The sequence below is a fragment of the Danio rerio genome, chromosome 3 (genome assembly GCF_052040795.2).
Source record: "Danio rerio strain M-AB ecotype USA chromosome 3, GRCz13ab, whole genome shotgun sequence".
NCBI classification, from domain to species: Eukaryota; Metazoa; Chordata; class Actinopteri; order Cypriniformes; family Danionidae; genus Danio; species Danio rerio.
The window spans coordinates 36,984,672-37,010,766 of NC_141023.1; the positions used below are offsets into that span (position 1 = coordinate 36,984,672).

General features: G+C 34.9%; 1 protein-coding gene and 1 long non-coding RNA gene across 19 annotated transcripts in view; one reads left to right on the forward strand and one right to left on the reverse strand.

Annotated features, from left to right (window-relative positions):
* srcin1a (SRC kinase signaling inhibitor 1a) overlaps positions 1 to 26,095 on the reverse strand; it is a 243,469-nt gene that overhangs the window by 198,952 nt on the left and 18,422 nt on the right. The gene's annotated exons all lie outside the window — the stretch shown is intronic.
* Positions 19,488 to 24,933, forward strand: LOC147845702 (uncharacterized). The gene is made up of 3 exons (XR_015481042.1): positions 19,488 to 19,578; positions 19,669 to 20,109; positions 20,500 to 24,933. It is a non-coding gene; the product is annotated as an uncharacterized LOC147845702 (long non-coding RNA).

Here is a 26,095-nt window from a genome sequence, read left to right on the forward strand (position 1 = left end):
GTGAAAAGCTGTACATTGCTTCATTTTATTTTTATTTTTGGCAAATCATTTTTGTTTAGTGTTTTTATTCTCTCAATCTGTGGTGGCTCTAGACCACAATATCTCTGTGTGTGTACATTTCGAAATGTTTCATCCACAGTTCATTACTTCATATATTATAGCACTTTACTTTATCTAGAAGTATTTAAGAAGATATTTTAAGTTATAAGTTCCCAGCAATTTGTAATATTGAACATTTGACAGAAAAATATAATAAAAAGCCAATAAAGCAAGTTGTTATATTAGCATGACTAACTTAATAATATTATTATAAGTAGCAGTAATAGTAGTAGTAGTAGTAGTAGTAGTAGTAGTAGTAGTAGTATTAGTATGAATATCAGTCTAAATGGTTATTAAAAGTGTGCATAATCATGACTGCTTCATTTTTAATCTTAAAATCACCCATCATTATTAGCAAAAGTCAAAAATAAGAGCCAACTGGACAATTTAAGCAATGTATACACTAAACTCTTAATAACAACAGACACACTGAGTAAATTCCTTAGATTTTTCAGTGTTGGCCTACAGAATGGCAAACTGGATAGTTTATATTCATTCAATTATTTTCTTTTCGGCTTAGTCTCTTTCTTAATCTAGGGTCACTACAGTGGAATGAACCGCCAAATTATCCAGCACATGTGTTACGCAGCAGATGCCTTTCCAGCACCAACCCATCACGGGGAAACACCTAATCACTCTCATTCACACACATACATACACTGGACAGTTTATTTTTGACCAATTTAATATTACAACACTGAACCTGACCAATGCTTCATGGTGTTTTTATGTCTACTCATTACCAGTGTCTTTGGGCTTCGCTCATAAATCTATCGATTTTTTTCCACGGTCATTAAAGTAGGCAGATGTAGATACATTTGTATTTTTGTCTAAAAGGTTTTTGGATTTTTCTCTGTGTATAATGGACTTATCAACTGTTTATAAAAGACTTGCTATTTTTCCACCAAGATTTAGCAATAGGAATGAGTCACGGTTTGTACATTAATTCCTTGTTATTTCTTGCTCAGAAGGTACATTACTTATTGCGAACGTACAAAAGAGATGTGGTTTAAAATGCATCTCTATCGTATCCACTAACACTTAGTCTGGGTAAAAACAAATTTCATTGTTTTCTGTTTGTGAAAAAAGTAATTGCAACTAATCTGATCCAAATAAAAGTGAATTTTGATACGATATATGTATGTGAATTATATAAATGTATTATGTGATACACATACATAAAAATAAAACTACACAAAGCAATTGATTTACATATACATATACATATATATATATATATATATATACATATATATATATATATATACATATATATATATATATATATATATATATATATATATATATATATATATATATATATATATATATAAATTTATTTGTAATTTGTATAATATACATACATATTTTATTTATGAATAAAATTTTCTTAAATATATGGCATTGATGCGTGTATTAATATATAATTATACATAGTACACACACACACATATATTATGTAAAAAGAAACTTTTATTTTGAATTATTCATAAATATCTTTACCCAGCACAACTTTTTTACTTTAAAAAAAGTGCAGTTTTCAACATTATTTATTACTGCAGTTTCAAATTTAGCAGGGTCAAGATCAGATGTGATTTGATTCAACTTGTTGGTCTATTAAAGAGCCCCATTATGGGATTTTAAAATATAGCTTTCATGCAGTGTATAACACTGCACTAAGCGAATGAAAACCTTCAGCTGAGGTTTAAAAACGTGCACCATGTTTAAAACTACCGATTCTTTAATGAAATAGTCGACTCAAATAGTCGAATAAATGAATTGAGTTGTATTCGGATCTTTTGCCTGAACGCGTCAATGTCGATACAGTCCATCACCAAATATGTAAAACCGGATCCAGTAAACCGCGAAAGCATCTTTCCTATCATACCCGCGGGGGATCATGGGACTGATCATAACACAAGATAACGATCACTGACAGGAATAAAAGGTTAAAGTTGATTTTTTACAACATTACCACAGTATAGTCAACCTTGTGCTGTTTGTTCATGTCATTTTTCTAATTTTTAACTACGCTGCAATGCGGGATTCGACAGCCGTTAGCTATTAATGAAAGGGGCAGCAAAGACTATTACATATGGAACTTTGTCAGAATTTCACAGGGACTTTGTCAGTAACTGTTACAGTTCATATGGACCAGTTTCGTCTTCCTCCGGATCATAACATGTAAGTGTATTTAAAATTGTTGTCTCATTTTCTCTAGTTTGCAAAATATGTGTTTAATTGTTTAACTTGTAATCGCTCCTCACGACTTGTAAACACTTATCTATTATAAATCAGTGCTTGTACTGTAGCTCTCAGGTTAAATCTGCATGGAGCTGTTAACATATTGCATCCAAAACTACATTTAAAAAAGGGGATGCGTATCTCTTACTTTAGCGATTTAAATGCATTTCTGAACTCGCGATCCTCTGCCATTTGTCCTTGCTATGGCAACCTTCAAAATAGTTCAATTTCTGCCACTGTGTGGATTAATACTGAATGTGTGTCATTATTATTATTTCGCGTTACGGTTAAGGGCAGAGTAATATGCTGGTGTTGAACTGCATTGCTTTATTGCATTCCTGCATTGAGCTCACACTCACTTTCTGCTACTTCATAGCCAGTTTTGGGCGTTTCTCACTGTCTTGCACTGAATCCATATGACCAATCACAACAGACTGGGTCATCAAACCAATTACAGCAGATTAGCCTCAAGTAAAGGAGGAGTTTGGAAACAAATAAATTGCTGAATGAATCATATGGGAGTTGTTAAGAGTGTTAGGTAAAAATAAATGCATTTTCTAAGACAATAGAAATATTGTTTGACCTTGCATGCATATCAGTCTATTGTTGGAGACCCCCAAAACAAATAATGACCTTTAATAAAGCAAAATAGAGGCTCCTTAAAATAAAATAATATTGTGTAAATGTCCCCAAAAGCGCTATTGGCCATTACTGTACACAAAACAAATCAAAAAGACTTTAGAAAATAATCCGATTGTGCATGCCCAAATCCGTTCACACATTTAAGCTAAATATGCTGCAATAATTAAACCAGTACAAGAGTTTTATTACATGAGCAGATCTCTGTGATGACGCTAGTGGCGCAGAAATGACACACGGTGAACAACTCCCAGCAGCTATATACAGGTGTAAAACAAGTAATGCAATAACAACCTTAGAAAACACCATGTCGGCACGCAAATGACAGTGTGCAAAGCATGCTGAAGGTCGAGCTCGCAGACATGTAGAGAACAGCAGGATCTGCAGCCCGGGCCTCCATGTTGAAGTGCAGGCTGTCAATAGCCTTCATGCACGCTGAACAAAAGATGGAAGGAATAATCCAGAGGGAGAGAAGGAAGAGAGACAGCAATAGCACAGCAGTTCAGTGTCAGAGAGAGAAAAACAGGAAGGAAAGAGGGAGAAGGGAAGAGCGAAAGAGGGCTACAATCAATACTGTTTCATATGCAGTGCATGTAAAAGTCAGATGAAGCAGGACAGAAGCGGAGCGATGAGTGTACGCGGAGGAGGAGAAATTGCAGATGCAAAAAGGTACAGTGGTATTGGTGTCCTTTTTGTTACGAGGGATTCGTTCTCAATTGGTCTCACACACACACACACACACACACACACACACACACACACACAATCACACACAGACATTCTTGTACACAGCAGGGAAAATAACTATTGAACACGTCACCATTTTTCTCAGAAAACATATTTCTAAAGGTGCTATTGACTTAAAATTTTCACTGGATGTTGGTAACACCGGAAGAAATCCATATATGTAAAGAAAACTAAACTAATTAGTTTACAAATGACGTCATGTGTAATAAAATGAAATGATGCCAGGAAAAGTATTGAACACATGAAGAAAGAGAGGTGTAGAAAGGCAGTGAAATCCCAGACAGTAGCTGAACTCTATCAGTAGTTACTCAGCAACACTCTCACCCTTTGTCAGTGTAAATTAATGTTTCAGTCCAACACAGGGCCAGATTAAGCAATGGGCATTATGGGTAAAGGCCCAGGGGCCCTTGCACGCTTTGGGCCCCTGCGAGGGGGGGGAATGCTGATTTTGGAGTGTTCATTTAGGCTAAGTGCAAATAGTGCACCTCGTAGGAACCAGCTAATTAAGTGTATCACAATTTTTAAAAGCGATCAAAGCGTGCTTTAAAAATAAGTTAAGTCTTTGTAGACAACAAATATACTTCATGTACTGTATATCATTTATTTTTAAAATCCTGGAAATATATTACAGATTAATTTTAGGGCTGTGCAATTAATCAAAAATCCGATTTCGATTTTGGCTTCTAATGATTATGAAAAACCAATGATCGAGATAAACGATTATTCATATACATTCTCCATATAAAGTATTCATTACAATTATGAAGCTCAGTACATTATTCTTGTGTCATTCCATTGTCCAGATTTTATCGTTTCGGTTGTGCTGTTTAGGGTTTTACCACCAAAAAAATCTGGTCAGAAATATTATTTTGAAATATTATTCCTAGAAAAAAAACATGAGGTGTTTTTTTCCCACTGTACATGGTTTACAGAGATGCTCTATAGGTATAATGTATTTTATACAGTAGAAAACGCTTATTATACTGCCGTTTCCTTCACCAACCCCAAAACTCAACCCTCGCAGGAAACAAATTTTAAATGTCAAAGAAACAAAATTATCATATTATTATGATTTATGAATGAATTTTAAATTAACTACCATAATAGAGTCTCATTATACAACTTTGTGTTCCTGTAAACCACATGAACCTGCACACACACAGACACAGAGACGGAAAAATAGCTGCAAAATAACATTAACAGTACGCTAAAAGGCAAATGCAATTGTTTAGTATTTCTACACTTCTACATTCTACAACATGTAGTCTTTTCCATGTTAACGTGAGTTTGTGTCCTATTGTTTGTGACAACAACAGTCAAAGTTCATGTATTAGAAATGCTGTAACTTCTTTTTTAGAAATAGTAGTTCAACACTAACAACATACATTTCGGCACTGTAATCTTTTCCATGTTAATGTAAATGTTTGTCCTTTTGTTTGTGTTAAAAGTTTCTGTTTTTAGAAATAGATATAGCGGCTGAAACAACAGAATCAACTACTTATGACAATGATAAACTATATTGTTGATTATGTGTTTTATTTAGTGTTAAATGTTTTTGGTGTGAGTTTGAATATCATTTATTTGACATAAGCCAGCACACACTGAAATCCACAATCTACCTCAGATCTTCCAAATAAAATAACTAGCATGCATGTAGTTGATACAGATGCCATATAGTTAATAGTTAATAGTGTAGTTAATACAGATGGTATATATTTTCAAACATTTATAAGTGTACAGTAAACTACCATACTTCATCAAATAATATTTATTGTTTTTAAATTAAGTAAAGAATAGACAAATTAATGCCACCAAAGGCAGGTGGTGATGAGAAGTCACATGATAAAGTCAAAACTCATTTTAAACTGTATTTCCAGAAGCACAAAACATACTAACAGGCGCTCAGTGTCAATCACACAACTAATAAACATCATCAAGGTAACAATTAGCATTAATATGCATTAAACACAGTAAGCATTATTTTTCATTAGATGTAATGCTAAACTAATGTACAAACAGTGATTTTTGTTGCTGGAATACTGTTGTTAGAATACAGTGTTAAAAATAAAGATGCCAAAAAGGGGTTTTCACAGTGATTCCATAGAAGAACCTTTCAGTACACACTACACCGCTCGTCAACCATTTTTCCAGTGCGGATTACATTTTAATGCTTTAAAGAACAAAATTCCACTTTAAAAAGGTTTTTTGCTGAATAAAAATGTTCCAAAGATGTTCTTCTTGCAACCATCAAAGCCAAAAATGAACATTTATCTTGAATAATGTCCAGTTAATTCTAAAACGTGATTGATGCAAGGGGTTGAAGTTGTTAAAAGGTTAGGCGCTCAGATTCCAGAGTGTGTTCAGAGCGCAGTGAAGGAAGTGAGGGTGAGGTTTGAGTTTAATGCAGTTACGGTTACTGTAGTGACATTTAGGTTAAGGTGCAGAGACGTCAGGTTAGCATTCAGAATGGAATGACATTTACAGTAGCATTCAGACTGTTTTGGTTCAGGGCATTGATGTTTTCTTCAGCGTTCACAGCGAGTTTAGGTGTGTACAGAATGATGTTGATTTAAAGTGTTGATTTTTAAACATTACAGTATGTTATCCTTTGATTCACACTGAATGTTCAAAACCCATTTGAGTTTCTTTCTTCTGTTAAACACAAAAGGAGATGTTTTGAAAAATGATTATAGCTGGCATCCATTTACTTCTGTGCTCATTTTTATTACTATTATTATGTCCTACTATGGATGTAAATAAGTTCTAATAACCAGTATTCTTCAAAATATCTCTTTTTGAACTGAAAAAAAAAAAAACTCATAAAGGTTTAAAACCAAGTGATGGACAATAAATTATGAGGTAATTTTAATTTTTGGGCAAACTATCCCTTTAATATATGAATACTGTATTTATGTTATTTATTGTATCACACAAGTTCAAAATGTGCCTATATAGGTTTACTGTGGTGCCATCTTTGTTAGTTTCGGTGTAATAATTTTACATTAGCAGTCATATGATGTGTATCTTCAGTGCAGTGATGCTTATGTCATCATAACTTTAATGTGTTAGATTAAATGCAGTAAAGATATCTTGATGTGATGAATGTTAGCATTCATAATGTATTTATCATTCATCAGTGATATTGCCTTCAGTATGTGTTCATGTTCAGCAGCGCAGTGTTTATATTACTAGATTGTGTTTAGGTTCACTGGAGTTAATCACTGAAGTCAGGCACACAAACTAATCAGGGGCCTTTAGCATTACACACTCATATGTTAGTTTAGCATCCAAACAGCATTTATGTTCAGCGTAGTGACATTTAAGTGAGTGCTTACACAGTGTTTAGGTTTAATGCAATGAGAGATGAATTATGAACTGTTGTCATCCAGTTTAAAAAGCATATGGTTCACATAAGCCGACTCACGAAGAAACATGAGCACTGTACGTTTTGTCAGTTTAGTACAAATTTGTTCAGTTCAGAGTTCAGTCATACAAATAGGTATGAATTTTAAAAGGAGGTGTGACCCAACCATCATTGGGGGATAAGCAAATTGTACTAATGGTACAACTGATATGATTTAATACAAATTTGTCACTAAATCAAGTTCTGAATTGTGAGATATCATTGGCAGACTCGATAAAGCAACAAGAACCTAATCGCTGTCCTGTACGCATTACCTTTCATTCTACATTACACTTCATTCTCAAATCCTAAACAGTGAACATGAGTTTTACATTAGTCAGTTGCTCGGGATGGTTTAATTCTGCTGAAATGACTGCAGATAAAATCTCATAAACTGTGTCTTAAAAGCAGTTGTGTTTAATGTGAAGGGGACGCTGACAATGAATCCAAATGCAGGTTTATTAACAGAGATGGTCAGGCAAGCAACTGTCAACACAGGGGCAAACAGATGTATACAGGGAATCCAGTCATGGTCAAATAACAGGTCAGACCCGGCGGTAAACAACATAAACAATAAACAGACAAAGCAAAGATCGTTACACGGCAAAACAAGGCAAGAAAAACACATTGAAATGTTCACAGTAACAGCATAACAAGACTCAGCAACAAGTGTGTGTGTGTGTGTGTGTCTGTGCTGAATTTAAAGTCCATGTATACAATTCTGAACAGCTTCAGCTGTATGTTAGCAATCAGCAGGAAAACGGGAACAGGTGTGAGTGTGTGGTGCATGACAGGATTTGTAGTCTCTATGTTGACAGATTTGTGAAGTGAATGATTCCCAGCAATCTGCAAGCCTGGATTGCTGGTGATTGTGACATTGTGAGACCTTGTTTCTTAGTGGACAAACATGCACATACTCAGTCTAATCCACATGCTTTCACACTTGCTGGCATTTCATACCGACCAGAAAAAAACAAGCTGTTTAAATGAAACCAGTAAAACACAGAAGCCCTCCCACGGGAAACACTCACGCTGTGCATCAATAATTCCAAAAGTTCATGAATATTTGAAGATTCCATACCTGAGATGTGACAGGAACAAAGAACGCAGGAGAGAAATGCAACTGAGTGCGCAAGAGAGATTTAGTCTATGTGTGTGTGTGTGTATGTGTAAGAGAGAAGTGAGAAAGAGAGAGAGTAAACGCCACTGCTTTTGTCTTCTAAGAGGATCTCTAAGTGACAAGAACAGTTATTGATGGCGCTCCTGGATGGCCCTTAAAAAAAAAAAAACAAGTGCAACTCTTTGCAAAGTTCCAGAAAGTTCACTAAAGCACACCCGGAGCATCTTGCCCAGGCAGATGCCAGGCAGAAGAAGAGACACCACTTTGATACCTGTCCAACTGTGATGACATCACATCCAGTCCACACAGCAGGGGCCAACAGATGGTTTGTGTCATCTGCTATCTGCTTTCTACCACGGGTGCTTTCCAAAACATCTTTCCCCCCTCTGGAAAAGATGTGGTCGGGATGGAAGATGAATTGGCCAACACATGAGAGCGGGAATAAATGTGAAGGAGGACTACTTTAAATCTCTCAGTGGCAACAACATCTTAAAAAAAGTGTGTGTATTTCATTTTATTTATGGTTACATATGTATGTATGTTTATGTGCACAAGTGGGATTTGTTTTTTAAAGGCTTGATTTGTGATACACTTATTAATATATGCTAAAGCCATCTGTGATTTTATGCATGGGAGTGTCAGTTGTCTGGATATGGGTGTTACGCAATGGACGTGATTAGAATGAGTGTATCAGAAAATCCACAGTAAAATAAGACTTGTGATTGTAACAGTATGTTAATAATTAAGGAAAGAATATGGTTTAGATAATACCAGACACTACAATCTGTTAGAAACAAAATTAACAAGTCATTCATATTAGAGAAGTGCAATGTAGTATATATATATTAAATATATACAATACATGTTTGCATAATGTAGATGTATATAAACATTACGTGATTGATTTTATTAAGATATATATATAAAATATTGAAAGTGCCTGTTTTTTGGTGTTAAACTCGAAAAAACATAATGTGTTAAAGTTTTTGTCTACTTTAGCTATAATAATAAATGACTGAATAAATAAAAAATATTTTGCACACAAGGCGGCATGGTGGCTTAGTGGTTAGCACTGTCACTTCACAGCAAGAAGGTCACGGGTTCAAGTATCTGCTGGGTTAGTTGGCATTTCTGTGTGGAGTTTGCATGTTCTCCCCACGTTTGTGTGGGTTTCCTCTGGTTGCTCTGGTTTCCCCCACAGTCCGAAGTATGAGTCTGTGTGTGTGTGTGTGTGAATGTGAGAGTATATAGGTGTTTCCCAGTACTGGGTTGTAGCTGAAAGAGCATATGCTGTGTAAAACATATGCCAGAATATTTGCCGTTTCATTCTACTGTGGTGACCCTTGATGAATAAGGGAATATGCAGAAGAAAAATGAATGAATAAATTAATTTTGCACACTTTGTACCTGCACAAAAACCACCCCTTGTGTTAATTAAATTAATGCCTTAAATCCTTTTTCAGCACATAAATTGTATTCACACTTAATGAAATGACTGGTCAAATTTTCAGTAGCACTTTACTTTAAGTAGTAACAGTTCTCACTTGGCTTACTGCTTGCCTATTATTAAGATATTGTCCCTTTATTAGTACTCATAAAGTACATATTCTGCACAATCTTTTTCTATATTCCTAATCACACCTAATACATAAATCTACTGTAACCACTACCTTAATGCAAGTTTATTAAGATAAAGGTCATAGTTAAATGATTTATTAATCGGAGGAATTGTACCTTAAAATTAAGTGGGAACACAATTTCAGCCTGCACATTTTCCTATATGGTGTTTCCTGATTTCTATCTGGTTTGCACTACCCATCGAAATTGAAAATGGAAATATGTGCCACACCGAACAAACTGACCATGCCAGAAAAGTTGCCCATATGGAGACAGAAAGATGAGGCACACATATTTTATTACAAATAAACTCAATTAAGTTATGTGTTATTTATTTGGTCGTGTAAAGAAATGCACAAAACTAATCCTTTCTTCATCAATATTATGTCCCTGTAAACACTGTAAAAATGCAGGATTCCACACAATTGACTTTGATGAAGGAATTAAGTTTTGTTTTTATTTAAGTTTAAGCGTGTTAGTTTTTATAAATTTAAGTGGATTGAACATAAAACAAATAACTTGTCCAAAACTAAATATCACCTTAAATAAGTAGTTCGAACAAACAGCAAACGTAATTTTTTGAGTGAATGTTATTAGCGTGAAAAGAAAAATATGTCATACTGCCCCAGAGCAAGTCATAGTTAGGTCATTTAATTAAAGAAAGAACCTTAAAATCAAGTGAGATTTTAAACACACTGTTCATTTCTATATATGGTGTTTTTTAGTGTTTCCTAATTCCTATCAGGTTTGCACTGCTCTACAATGTCTGATCTTCTTGGATTGGAATTTCACATCAGATGGTGAAATTCACAGTAAAGTCCACTCCACGGGGTAGAATAGAAGTCAGACTACACTCAAAAAAATATTTCTGCTGCTTGTTTAAACTACTTAGTTAAAATGAGCTGAAACAATGCAATTCTTGAGAATACTTTGGTACAACCTAATTGTTTTATGCTCAATCCACTTAAATTTGTAAAAACAATTACATTTTAATTAAATTTAACAATTGACAACTAAACTTTACCTATTTATGTTGGGACAACATGAAGGGATTTTGTGGAACACAGCTTTTTTTTTACAGTACGCATCAACGTCAATCTGCATACATTTGAAACATGTTTTGTTTAAAAGAGCTCTCAATCGACTAGTTTGTCCCAATTTTTTAAGTTTTTTGTACACAATGAAATGTCAGAACAAGCTAAATGGGTACTACTAAATGTGTAAAACAAAATAAATGCTTACTGAGACAAACGCAATACATTTCACCCTCTTGTTACACAATCATTTTTATAAGCAAAATACCCTACCTTCAGTGGTATATCCCAAGTTCACTGGTGGATTCAGGTCGTACTCAATTCCTATTCTATGCAGAGTTATGATTTACAACATACTATAGGACAGCCATTATGAGTAAGTGTTCTACCCTTGAATGTGTTTAGTTTACATGTATTTTCTTAACCAGATTATGCTCAATAATCCAAACACGTGAACCGGTTTTCCTATATCAAAGTAAGGTCATAAATAGCTTAAGCATAAATCGATTGTCACAGCTAGATATTTGCTCCTCTAAGCCGATTTTGCTCAGCATGTAAATGCATGAACCTGCTTTCTGTGGCCTTATTGAAGTGTGCATGTGCGATATGTGACTGGAGCAGAGTCCTTTATTGTGGATTTAAATGCATCCGGATGGAGCAAATATTTTGCAGTAAGGGAGGAGGAAATATCTTGCAAACTCAGATGCTTTTTTAACTTAAAGACTTATAAAAGCTGCCATCATTTTGTCCAGCAGAAGTAGAAATGATACATTCAAGATGCTGCATCTTGAGGTCATAATATATAAGCTGTAAGTTTCCAGCAGACGTGCTGCAATATTTACTTTTTTAATGATTTATTTAACACAACAACCCACATAACAAGTTATATAATCACAGCAAATATTCAAATTATTACACTTTGACATCACTACCCACAAATAAACCAATTTAATAAGAACGTCTTGTTAATTATTTCTGCATTGATGGATTATTGATTTCCACATAAGCTGGGAAACGAGTTAAATCAATATGTTGATGGCACTGGCTTGGTTTGGAGCTTGTGGAGCTGTACGCATCGATGGATTTACTCTTTAGTGTTTGGACTTTAAGCAGTGAAAATTAAACCACACTGAACTGAACTAAACTGAACTGCAACTCTGAAAACTGGACTGACACAGCTTCAATTTAATAGAACTTCTATGTTAAGCTGCTTTGACACAATCTACATTGTAAAAGCGCTATAGAAATAAAGATGAATTGAATTATTTTGATTTGCATGTAAAGATGATCAGTGTTGTGTGGATGTCATATGAAGACTGTACAAAAAGTAACATTTATATAACAACACTATGATAATTAATAGCACATATATCAGCACAGGTTCAATGGAAATACATGCCAACCATGCCTGAAAAGTTGCCCATATGGTGATAGAAAATTGAGGCCAACATATTTGTTTTCAAATAAACAACATTAAGTTGTTATGTTTTATTTATTTGGTTGTGTACACAAATAATCCTTTCTTCATCAATATTATGCTAATGTAAACACTTAAAAATGCAGGAGTCCAGACTAAGTAGTTTGAACGAACAGCAAATGTCTTTTTTTTTTAAGTACAAATCATTAGTGTGTAACAGACTAGGGTTTGGCGATGTCAACCAATTTGGCATCGTACAATGTCTAATGAGAAACATCGCGATGGACGATGGCATTATCGTCATAGGCAGGGGTGAATTAATTATTTATGAATAATTCATTAATTTATAACAAATTAATTATTTGTAGCCTTCCGTTTCAACTACCTGGCCGGCATAGTCTTTGTTTTACATATAAACAAATCATAAATAAATAAAAATAAGTTGCACACAGATTACCACCTCTTAATCACTTTTTCTGCAGGAGGTTGGTTGGTAAAAAAGGTGCACAACCAACAGTATCTGAGGGTTTCACTAAAATTACTAAGTACAAATGTGAAAGTGAAAGATTGAAGCACTGATGCAGTGACCTGCATGTTACCTGATAGATTCAAAAGACGAAGAGTCATCAGATAGAGAAAAGATTAATTAAATATCACGTTTAACAACAGTAACGAGACGTGATCCAGTGGTGCATCTTTGATAAATTGTCCAACGTGCACTTCTCTCTGGAGCTCAGACGTGCACATGACAGTGTGTGTGGTTGTTTGTGTGTGGCGCTGTGTGTGTGTGTGGTTGTGTGTGGTCACATGATGTGTGTTTTCAGCGGGCGGCGGGCTGTTCAAAAATGCTAGGTACACGGTGTGGATGTAGATTATTTTCGTTCTAAATTGGCATTTTAATTCTAAGACATATTTGTGTAAACGGCGCCTGAATGTGTATTTTCACACAAGCAGGTTTGCAACGGGGGCAGGGCGGAGGATCGGCGAAACTGTTCAGCATCTTGTTGTCAGTTGGCCGATGGCATCATCTATCGGCCCAACCCTAAAACAGAACAAAATATGTCATACTGCCCCAGACTTTCCTAAAACCTGCAATCAAGTCAGAGTGTGAATGAGTGGGTTTGAGGGAGACTGACCCCCCTAATTAAAGCTTGATGCCCCCTTAAGGATGTGAAAACAACATGTAGGGGGGTGGGGGATGGGGGTCAGTCCTCTAAACAGTTTGCTCAGATTTACGACTTAAATACTAATATTGCCAACTAAATAATAGATGATATAAATATACATTTGACCACCCCTATAATATATTATACATTATATATTATGAATGCAATTAATCTAAGCGATAGACATGGTAAGTGTTCACAAAACACTTTTCTTGTAAAATAGGTGTATATCCTAAATATAAAGAAAATAAGATGCATAGTATGTATACTTTGACCTACAGTAACCTCTGAAATGGGTATTGGATATTGAAGGTCAGAATACACAAACTATCCCACAAAACAATGAAAAATATGCTGCATTAATAAAATAGATGTAACTTTATTTGATTCACTGAAGCATGTGTTACACAAAATAATATTACCAAAAAAGTTGACCCCCTTGACCGACAATCGATAATTCGCACCCTGAGTCCAATGTGATTAAGTAAATGTATGCGATTTCACAAAATTGTAGGTCGAAGCACTTATTTCCTATAAGTTGACACAAAGGGTACATACAAGCATCAACATCATATCTACAAATCTGAGTCACATGACTGAAAAAGATTCAATTCCCACATCACAACTCAAAAGCAGTGTTTTGAGAGAAAAGCATCACTAGTGTTGAACAAAAAAGGAATATATATTTGTATTATTTTTGTCTCTTTTCTTTTCATTAATCAATTGTATTTGTATTGCTTACGGTGATTTTAACCAATCTTCTTCTCTTGAGCGTGATATGCCTTGCATACTAATGAAGCACTCTTGCAAAAGTAGATGAAGCTAATAAAATGCAATGGCCTGACTGTCTAAAATGAACTTGAGCTCTGCAGATAAACTTCCTGAGAGCAGAGATGGGTTGAAACTGAACACAGAATATGTGCAGTTGAGAAGTCTTATGCTTTTAATGTTGTGCAAAGAATTCATAGAAAAAGAGGACGTATGTATGGGTGCGTCCAACAGAAGACTGGAGAATGTTTGACAAGTTTGACGAATTCCACTAAACTCCACCTGTTAAAATCAGCTGCCTATAAAAGCTGGAGTCAGGAAAATAAAGTTGTTGCGCCCCTCTGGAATGTAATTCTTGCATTGCATTGGGGATTACCAGAATTCTGTGAATCGAATTTTTCATTTGTAACCAATAAATTATTAATATTGTTGACGTTGAAAAAAACCCTCTCCTGACATTTTTTATTGAACATGCAAGGAATTGGCAAGATATTCAAACGCAAGATTTAAAAAAGGCTTTCTCTGTAAAGGAGAGGCCAAAACACATGCATCTTCTATGCTTCTATGGACTTCTTATTTTGACTAAAACATTTTAGTATTTTATTTTTAGACAGAATGCCATTAGTGCACAGAAAGTTTGCAGACAGATCCATAATGGATCTTCACTAGGCAGCGCAACAAGAAATTTCACTTTAGCCCCAGCATTCAGCAAAGGTCAAAATAAGGACAGCAGCGGAAAATAAATAATATACTGCAATCACAGACATTGCAATCCGGACAAGATTAGATTTCTCAGAAAACACTTGAGTTACCCAGAAAACAGCAGGTAATTTGCTTTGTGACTTTTTTCCAAGGTTGTGTGAGAAAAACACAGATGCGTTTAATGCAGATGGGATGAAAATAGAAGCAAAGTACATTTCTGAAACATGAATTTCCTTCCCTCCACCGGGAAAACTAGTCCAGTCTTAATAGCACTTTTTTGCCTGCATACACACAAACGCTCACCCTAGAGAAGGAAACAGTGAAATCTGAGACATAAATGGATGGACAATGGAATAACTACGTTCACAAGCCGTCTTATGTAGCTTAATTGAATTGATTTGTGTGTGTATGTGGGTTTTTGCATCAATATGTCTTGCAGAGCTTATGATTTTGATCTTGACAAAGGTCAAACGATAGGTTTTTATCTCTCTATGGCAGGCATTAAAGCTACACACTCTCTTATTCACTTCTCATCATTTCACACTTCAACAAAGCTCCTGACTGCCAGCAATTCCGTTTTTTCCCACCTTTCTCCATTGTCACATCTCAAATCCATAGAGAGCGTAAGCTATTTAACGGCACATTAGCATAATGCATTGGACGCTAAAGCAAAACATTAGCCGACTACCACTTGCTCCAAATTTACATGTAACATTAAGCCACTAAAAATATGTTTTCCAGTCATTCACTGCACTGCACCCCTATAGTGTTGCTTGTAAACAAATCCCCAGTGTCCTTATTAGTAAGCAAAAAGACCAGCAATTACAGATGACAATCTGACCTCAGAAACAATCAGCGTCTCAGGCACACACACTTCAAAAATAATTGTCACAATGAGACAAGACTACCCTCGTGAAAACAAGCGCACGTAATTGTATTGAATATGCACTTGTAGTGTACTTGAAATCTTATAAAGCATGTTGTTTTAATGACTTGCAGATAAAAGGCAACTTAAGGGTACTAAAGAGAGTATACTTTCTCAAATGTTTCCTAGCTCATTTTATATGCAATTCTTATTGATGCCAAATTGTAATAAGGTCAAATATGGATTCAAAATGATCTGTCCAAAAACACAGGATGTATTTGATTGCAATTTTAACTGTTGTGCATTTTTACCACAAATGTATATCCGGCAGCAGATTATAGAAACAGATTATAGAAATAATTATGAAATTATTTATATTTACAAAATTAAGAGACAAATTTTTAATATAACTTAATGCACAGTATATTGTTTCATATGCAGTTAAAGTCAGAATTATTAACCACCCTGTTTATTTTTTACCTAATTTCTGTTAATGGAGGGTAGTTTTTTTTTCAACACATTTCTAAACATAAGTTTTAATAACTCATTTATAATAACTGATTTATTTTTTATCTTCGTCATGATGACAGTAAATATTATTTGACTAGATATTTTTCAAGACACTTCTATACAGCTTAAAGTGACATTTAAAGGCTGAACTGGGTTAAGTGGGGTAACTAGGCAGGTTAGGTTAATCAGGCAAGTTATTGTATAACAATAGTTTGTTTTGTAGACTATTGAAAAAAATATATATAGCTTAAAGGGGCTAAGACTATTGACCTTAAATGGTTTTTAACATTTAAAACCTGCTTTTATTCTACCCAAAATAAAACAAATAAGACTTTCTCCAGAAGAAAAACAAATCTTATCAGACATACTGTGAAAATTTCCTTGCTCTGTTAAACATCGATTGGGAAATATTTGAAAAAGGAAAAATATTCAAAAGGGATCTTCAACTGCAAGTGAAAATAGCATGAAATTAAAACATGCATCCAAGCATTCTGTTAATTTATTCATTCTCAGGATATTCAAGATCTAGGTCATTTTTTTCTACAATAGAAGTTAAAAGCAGTGTTTCCCAACCCTATTCCTAGAGGCACAACAACAGAACATATTTTGGATGTCTCAACTTAAGGTTTTGGAGTCTCTTCTCATGTTCTGATGAGTTGATTCAAGTGAGTTTGATTAGGGAGAGGTTGAAAATGTGTACTGTTGGTGTGCCTTTGGGAACAGGGTAGGGAAACACTGGTTAAATGAACATTTGTAGTTCAAACCATGATGCTTGGTGATTTAGAAAATGGCAGTCAACAACTAATGGCACTTATTGGAAAAACATATACAGATATAAAACTTGGAATTAGGCATGGGATGATAACCGGTTTCAATGTTTACCACAGTTTGGAAAAGTCAAAGTTTTAAAACCATTACAATTTTCAGTTATATGGTTTCCTAAGGTATATGTAAGTTTTTTTTGTGTTTTTCATTTTGTTGTAAAGAAATCTGTGTTATTCAAACTAATGAAAACAGCGGACGTCAATGATTTATTTGAATTAATTAGCCTGACATGTTTACTGCTCCAAAATATTATAAATGTTTCCTAAAATAAAATATATTGTGTTTAAAGAGGGGAAAAGGCTTTTTTGTTCTCATTTTAAAGCAGTAATCACAATAGCATGAAACTGTGATATTTTTATCCAAGGTTATCATACCATCAGAATCTTGTACCACTCCTTGCCTATTTGGCTTATAAAAACACATTGATAGTTTTTGCAAAAAAAAAAAAAAAAAGTTTGCGCAAGAAAATAGACATTATTTATAACATTATTACATTTAGTCCACAGCCTTGGCAAACGTTCTTGCTCATGTTCATAATAGAAAGGTCAACGTGCTTCCAAAAACTTCAATTTTTTAATGAAACTGTAAAAAAAAAAAAAAAAAAACTACTTTTTGTATGCATTTTAGTATATTCTGTATAAATTAATTTTGAGTGTCTGATTGGCATAGAGAAAAAGATGAAAATAGTGTGCAAATATTACAAAGAGCTGATAAAATCTTTCATCTATGGGAAAGAAAACAGACACTCTTAAAGGTTTTTTATATAATTCTTTAACAATTATTCCAGTAGATTTCAACAACAAAACATTTCTAAAGGCCAAATTCACAAAATGAGTTTTGTTCCTCCTGAACTAAGCTACAAATCTCCACTTCGGCACTAGGCACATGAACTTTGCAGAATTATTATTTTCTATATTCTCAAGGTTTCATGTTCATCCACCTGTTTCTGTCTATTTGCCATATTTTCTGAATCACTAAGATTGCCAGAATCCCCTCGGTTATATGTCATACAAATTTCAAACAATAATTTTGAACCTGACTTCATTAAATATTCAGATTTTTTTGTTTTAGAAACATATGCAAATTAACTTTCATTTAATGAATTAATGCCTAATTTGCATACTTGAATTTGCATACTTGCAAACATTTTGAAAACTAGTAGCACAAAAAAAATGTTTGCAGTTCTTAACTGGATAAGTATGAAGAAAATTATGAATTATTTTGTTTGTTTGTTTACCCTATTCACCTGCAATGTCCTCAATTATTAGAGCATTATAGCTACTGCTGCATACAAACGAATAACAGAGATGTTTATATAAAAAGAAGGTTTTGAGAATTGCTATCAAAGTGCATCACCTCAGCCTAACCCATATAACACCCTTCGCCAACACACGCCTCCCACATCATCTGGACCTGCTCTGTATTCTCTCTCTTTCTCTTTCAGTGAAGGCTGAAGAACAGAGGGAGGGAGACAAATGTCAGAGGGAGACCAGGCCATTACCATTTCAGTGCAAACACACACTTTCTGGGTTTCCTCGTGTCACAACAAAGTCATGCACATATATGGGGTTTCTAAAGCAGGGACACCCATGGATCCTTAACCTTGGGCCGAAAGCCACTATTTAAACATTGGCTGCTGCAGCTTTGAATGTGTGTATATGAGAGAGAGTAAAGCGTGTTTAAAAATGCAGCTACTGGATGTTTCCCTCCCTTTGTCACTCAATATTAACCATCACCCTGCAAAAACACACAGACTACATGAGTAAGTTTGCGCTCTCCCTCCTCTCTGTGTTCTGACATCATATACAGCAAATAACATTCAATCGTTATGTGGGGGTTTCTTCATTTTCTGGCACATCATTTTCCAAAGCTGATTTTAAATAAAACGAACCGATTTCAACTTGTTTCATTAAGATCAGTTTTTTAATGCATTTTTTTCAAATGCGTTCTGTATAAAGTTTTGTTTTGGCGTAGAACAAGACTAAGGGATAATAAATGATTGGGTGAAAACCCTTAATTATCAACATAAAAAATAACCATTTTATTAATTATTTTTGTTTTTAATATTGTATGCCCACATTTCCAAAATGTTAACATCAAAATGTATAAATGAGTTACAGTGTAAAGTCTTAAAATTGGAAGATACGAAATAAATTAATTTAAAAACATAAATAAATAAGTAAATAAATAATTAAACAATAAAGTACAATCACAACATTTTAGAGCATTGTTTGAGTGGAGATTAAACAAAAATTGAAAATAAATAACAAGTATCATGTGTTAATTTAAGAGAGCTTGGAGACCAAAATCTGTCAGTTTTTTTTTATGTTTGCCATACTGTAGGTAGGTTTTTCTAATGGTAGCCATGTAGCAATTTTGAATATCACCATTTTAAAAGATGGCGCCTGTGATGGAGACCAAAGTAGCTAAATATATTTTTAGCTAAATATACAAGGACAATAAATATCAGTAATTTATTATTTTCAAACAGATTGTTCACATTAAGATTTAGTGAATACAAAGCTGGGGTCATATCAAAATTTAGCTTGAGAATATTTTCTAGTACCTTATGTTTTTTCTTTCAAAATGGCAACATTTTGTTACAGTCTCAAAAACAATGAACGAATGTACCTTTATCTTTTTTACATTTGAAACACAAGTAAACAAGGCAAACATTTTCTTAATACGTATTGGTGTAAGATATTAAGGCCTGCATTTCAAGAGAGTATAAAACATTTAGGCACAATAAATCATGATGTTCTGAGGTGTAACAATTTTGTCTTTTTTTCTACTCCAAATGTTTACATACATTTCATAAGATTATTTCACTTAACCCATTGGCAGATAATGTTGCTTGTTTTTAGAAAACAACTTAAATAAATATTTGTACTTTTACTTTTTTGATATTTAGAAATGAGACAAAGCAAATAAGAAAGGCATTTTTTTTTACTTTGTGATGTTAGGTCCCATGTGGGACCTGTTTGTATGTGTGTGTTTTTTGTGATTTTTGCAGAGCCTGCATGCATGATTGCAGATTGGTGGGTGGGTCATCCCACCTGAGACTCATCGTGGGGTGTTTTATAAGGAGTCCGGCATTCGGTCTAGGAGAGCTCGATTAGCCGGACGTCTCTGCTTGGCGCTTTTGATTTAGTTTTGTGTTTGGATCATGAGCTCAGTACACTTCCATACTCATGCTTTTCACTATTGACTTTCACCTATACTGACTTGGATTGCTTTAAATACTTTTGTTAATTATACATTTTGTTAATAAATCATTTCTCTTTTCAATTTACCTGGTCCGTATTGTCTCTCTAATGTTGCAACTTTGAGCCGGTTGTAACAGTGATTATTCAATTTCTGTACCTAAATACTGGGTAGACTACCCAGAAAACTGTCAAATAGAGTTTTTCAAACCATCGTGTGAAACTGTATTCACATCACAATATTTATTGAATAAAAATAAAATATTGCAGTATCAGATTTTTACAATATCGTGGAGCCCTATTGCTCCGCTCACATACTGTTTTCTACATACTACAGTGTATAGTAGGGAAATAAGCAATTAAGGATGCACCATTTTACGTTCTCATGACACACATTGCTGCTTTTTTTCAATATCAAAGACCCACCTTTCTGTCAGTTTACTCTGCTCTGATTGGTCAGATGCATCACTGTTGTGATTGGACAACTGCTAACAGTGCATGTCTAAAACTGAACTCTAAGTATTGTAACACTGGAGGGTTCCTCAGGACTTGTAAACAGTATCAGTGGCATTGGTTTTATTGAAGCAATTACTTTAAATCGAACAATGAAACACTGGACTAAGTAGTTGATTAACCTTAATCACTTGAGCTGTTATAAGATTGTGGTTCCTCTACATTATTAATAGCATCTTCATTAATTTAAGGTGCATCTAAAATAGATTATTTAATAAAAAAAAAGTAAAAAAAAAAAAAAACTATTGAGAAATATTATCACTTTTAAAATACACTTGGGGTGCTAATAATTTTGGACTTGACTCTAAATAAATAAATAAGGTAACACTTTATTTTGATTATCCATTTGAGTATTAGTAGACTGTCTGCTTAATATCTGTTGATACTTACACTAACCCTAACCCCAACCCTAAACCCAACCTAATAGTCTACTTATAATCTAATAAGACTTAGTTGACATGTAGATGCAATGTAATAAACGGACCAACAAAACAAAGAGTGACCATAAATAAATGTAGTTTAATATTCTTGGCTAAATAAGTACTTCAAAAGAACATAATTCATTCAAAGTCTTCTATTACATTTAATACATAAATATATATTTTATTTTCACTTTATTTGATCGATACAAAAAATGACGTAGCTGGAATTGTTAGTGAACTATTTAAATAAACTATTGAGTGTTAAGAATGAGTGCTGGCATTGGTAGTCTCATGGGCTGTTTTTATAAGCACATATTTGTCTGGATGGGATGCTCCGGTGAATGTGTTCATTGAATTGAGTGATGGCGTGCAGTGCCGATGGAGCCTCATTGTCTGCTGCTAATGGCTAACAGCAAACAACTGTGGGCTCCTCAGGCCAGGGAAAGTGGTGATTGCTTGTTCCTGTCTGCAGACTCAGACACAGGCTCCACTCTGACCTAGTTCTGCTTTCAGTAGGAAGAGAATTAGGACCAGTTCAGCTACAAATCTCAGCACTACCTCCAGTCCTGAAAGGTCACAAATGGACAGAATAGAATAGAATAGAATAGAATAGAATAGAATCCATCTAACAATAGACCCTTTCACAAATTTGCGGACAGACTTCACCGGCTAATTCAAAAAAGAGCTTTTTACACAGACAAGGACATGATGGAATTTTTCCGGAAAAGACCATTCACACATCCATTCCAAAATACCAGTAAATTCTGACATCATTAACCAAAAAATGAGCTCTAAATGGCTGCGCTTGAATTTGTAAAAATTTGACTGCATTACAAACTCTGTGGATGGATTTGTATTGAAAACAACGCTGAGGAAAAACATATCGAGGAACACTTTCGCATGTCGAGATTTTCATAATATATGTGTGTGCTACTGGCTACTTCATGTGCACACATGTCAAGCAACTGAAGCACAGCTTAAAGGTAAGCAAACAACGGTTAATCTGTTAAGCGGTAAAATATTTTATCGATATTTTCTGACACAGTTGGCATTAAAAAGGAACATAGAAACGTTATCTGACTAACATCTAGCAGCTAAATGTGTCTGGAAAAATATTCAAAGGCTTTTATTTTCGTAAAAGCCGTGGATGTGAATGTGTCTGAGTGTTCTGATTGGCTGGAGTAGACGTCTCACGTCAGCGCGTTCTAAGCGTGAATGCATTCTTTCTGGCAATTTTCCTTCTGCGTCGGTATTGTCGGTAATTTTTTGGAAATGTCTGTATGTGTGAAAGGGGCTAATGTCTAACAGTAAACTCCACTGATCTTAAAAGGCACACGAGCTAGCGACCACCTGCAGGTATTCTAATACTATTACATATTTCTATTACAATTACACTTATTACAATTACATTACAATTTCAAAAATCTGACAAAAATCAGAAAAGGTTTAAGGAAAAAAGTAGCAGAAATGGAAATCATGTAGGTCATATAATCGAGTCGGATTTCCAGTTGAGAGTTAACCTGAGATTACTTTTGAGTGTGATTTTTTCTGCAAAAAGATACTTTTCAAATTTAATAAATCACAGTTTAAGTAGGCTAAGAACAACTAAACAAAGCAAAATAAAAAAAAAAACAATAAACCTGAAGATCTGAATGCAAGTTAAATATCTTCTGTGCTGAGCTTCTAAGTCCTTTTAGGCAAGTCATTTCACTCGGCAGCCATCTTTGAAATTCCTCTCGTGCAGTATGCTCTGGCATTCTGTCTAAATGGGAAAACATCAAATTCTTTAAAACTGTTTGCCAAGTTTACAATTACATTACATAATTGGAATCACCAATAAAATTTAACAACAACTGTTTCATAAGTTTCATTTCTAAACGTCCGAGTCAAACAAAATCAGCATATTTTCAAGTTGCACAAGCTAATGCACATGCACACTCAAAAGGAAAAAGATCCCAACACCAACCTCATGTATGGGCATGTTACACATCATCATCCTCTGGGTAATGATCATCTGATCTTTCAGCTCTTTTGAAGTAATTCACAACTTGGTCTTGATAGCGACTACTCCTCCAGAAATGACAGTGACTCTTTGTTTACAAGTTTGTGAGTATTTGATTATTTGCTGTCATGTGATGTGCATTGACAGAACAGACTGTATCTCATGTTCATTTTATAAAAATTACAACACCAGAAAACTTTTGTTGTCAAGTGCACTTGGTTCATTTAAATGTTGAGATTTAAAGCTTTATTTGCATATATTTATTTTCTGTGAAGCAAGTATTTGCTGCGATTAAGTGTTTGCTGACCACAAAACTGTCATAAAAGCACAGGTCTGGCCCGGGCTTCTCCACCAGTCTACAGCGATCGGTGTAAGCTCCTGTACTAGTAGGCGGGGCTTTATTCACCTTATTTAAGTTACATTTTTCCCCCATAATGAACTATATGAGTGACATGTCTTGTATATTCTATAGTCTTAGCAATTTTATTGGTGATTCCTAATAGGAAATTCAGTCATAAGCTTGGCAAGCAGTTTTGGAGAATGCCCGAGCATACAGCATGAGAGGCATTTCCAAGATGGCCGCCGAGAGAAATGATTTGCCTTAAAGGAACTTTGATAGTCTTTGAAAATACTCCACAAACATACACCTCTGTTGCTTGGCAACCACCCCTCTATCATTACTGAGCCAAAGAAACTGCTATGTTTGTTTTGTTTTACTATTTGAAAATGTATTTGAAATAAGTGATAAAACAAAAAACAATAAGCCCAGTAATTTACAGTTTATTTAGAACCGAGCAATGTCCCTTAGTTGTTCTAAATTCATTGTTAACCAATGCTTCATGTGGCTTTTTGGGTTTTTTAAATCATTTTTTTATATTTCCTGCATTAGACCTGCATATGAAAATAAACATCACTAACTCTCGCAAACATATCCATAAAATGCTTCTTCTGTGTAAATCACAAATATGCACAACACATGGGGTTTGTTTTAGCACCAACAATACTGGTTCATGGATGTGCATGAACTCTAGAGCAATAAACACATCCTACATTGAGGTTTTGTGCCAATCAGCTCAATTTTATGTCATATCTTTACAGTGATTGGTTATAATGCATCATAGACCTGTCTCCATCACTCAAGAGCTGAATTTGAAGCATGGAGATAGGCATCGGGAACACATGAAAGAAAGAACAAGTTATGTACAGGTGATCAAATCTGACACTGCTAGGGACTGATGCTAAAAGGTTTAATGCTTTGGCGTCTATGCTAGTGCACTTGTATCCCATGCCACAGTTTCCGGTTTAAAGCCCACACATATGAACTGACTGGGGTTACATAAATGTACCTTAGGATAAATATGTGACATTGATGTATAGGTAAGTGACTGTTTGATTGAATGCCTGTGAGTCTGCGAAAGCCAGTGAGCGCAGCGACTGCTAAAGCTCAGGCGGCGTCTGTGTGATTGTCTTGCTGTTTGAATTATATCAGGTAATGATAAGAATCACTGAAGAATGACATGAAGCGAATATTATTAAGAAGTAACAGTTTCTGAAAGCCAGCGGAATATCAGAGACCATTTAGAGTCAGAGCAATAAAGGCTTGAACATAATTTAATTTCATAAATGGGTGATTCTTCAATTAGGGAAACTTTTTTGTCCCCAAGGACAAATTAAAAGCCCCCCCAAAAAACTATTGTAGGTCTAAAGAGATTAGCAAGATTATATTAGTGTTTTATTGGTGTCTCTTTACTTTTTGAATGGCTTTACTTTTACTTTTTGAATGGCGATAGGTTACGTTTTCTCAGTGTTCTAGCCCTAATCTTACATTATAAATACAAGGCATAAGGTGTTGCACTTTTTCGACATATATTAGACGTCACTTATAATTTCCATGGTTGCCAAATGGTGTCCCAAAGAGTTTTTAAAGCCTTGCAACACAGGGAACCGCTGGTGTTGTAGTAGCGTAGAACAGGTGTGTCTTGGCTTTTCAGTGTTTGAATACTTGCATTCTAAGGTATTCAATCACTGTAAAAGCATTGAATGACTACGTTCTCCAATACTTTAAAGGCTGTCTCAACGATTGAGCCCCACCTTTTTGAGCTTTTGAGTGGTTCCAGATGAAAGCCCCAAACCCTATAGCAATTCATATGATGGTTGAGCAGTATCACAATCTTAAGGGCCGTGCACACCAAGACGGTTTTTGCTCGCGTTTTCTGTCGACGTTGAACTTCTCGTGACTAAATAAAGGGCATCAATGTGATTGTGCACATCAACGCGCAAAATGGCAGGCGCAAAAGCATCATTAAAAAAAAAAAATGCCTCATGCTCAGTTTTGTGTTTTGACGCGCCTCATCAAAATCTTCTCCACCAATCAGATCAGCCCTTTTGTTCATGTGCACAGAGCTGATGAAGTTACCGTAAACAGCACTTGGAGGCGATCAAGCGCAAAACTGTCAATGTGAGCGCACATTGAAGATGATGCCCAGAGGGGGTATGAACGTGGAGCTGCTTAATGTTTTTGTGAACAAAAATCATTTCTTCATCGCTAGAGCTGGAGCTGCTGCTTAAATCATCCATGCTTTTTCGAGTCAGCATTAACTTAAACAACAAGCTTGTGAACTTCCTCTCCTCCTCTTCTTCTGTGTTATAAGCGGGTGTCAGAAGCTTAAAGTTGTTCAGCGGGTGTCAGAAGCTTAATTTAGTTTTTCCAATTCACCTAGCGCATGTCTTTGAACTGCAGGGAAAACCAGAGCACCCGGAGAAAACCCGTGCCAACATGGGGAGAACATGCAATCTCCA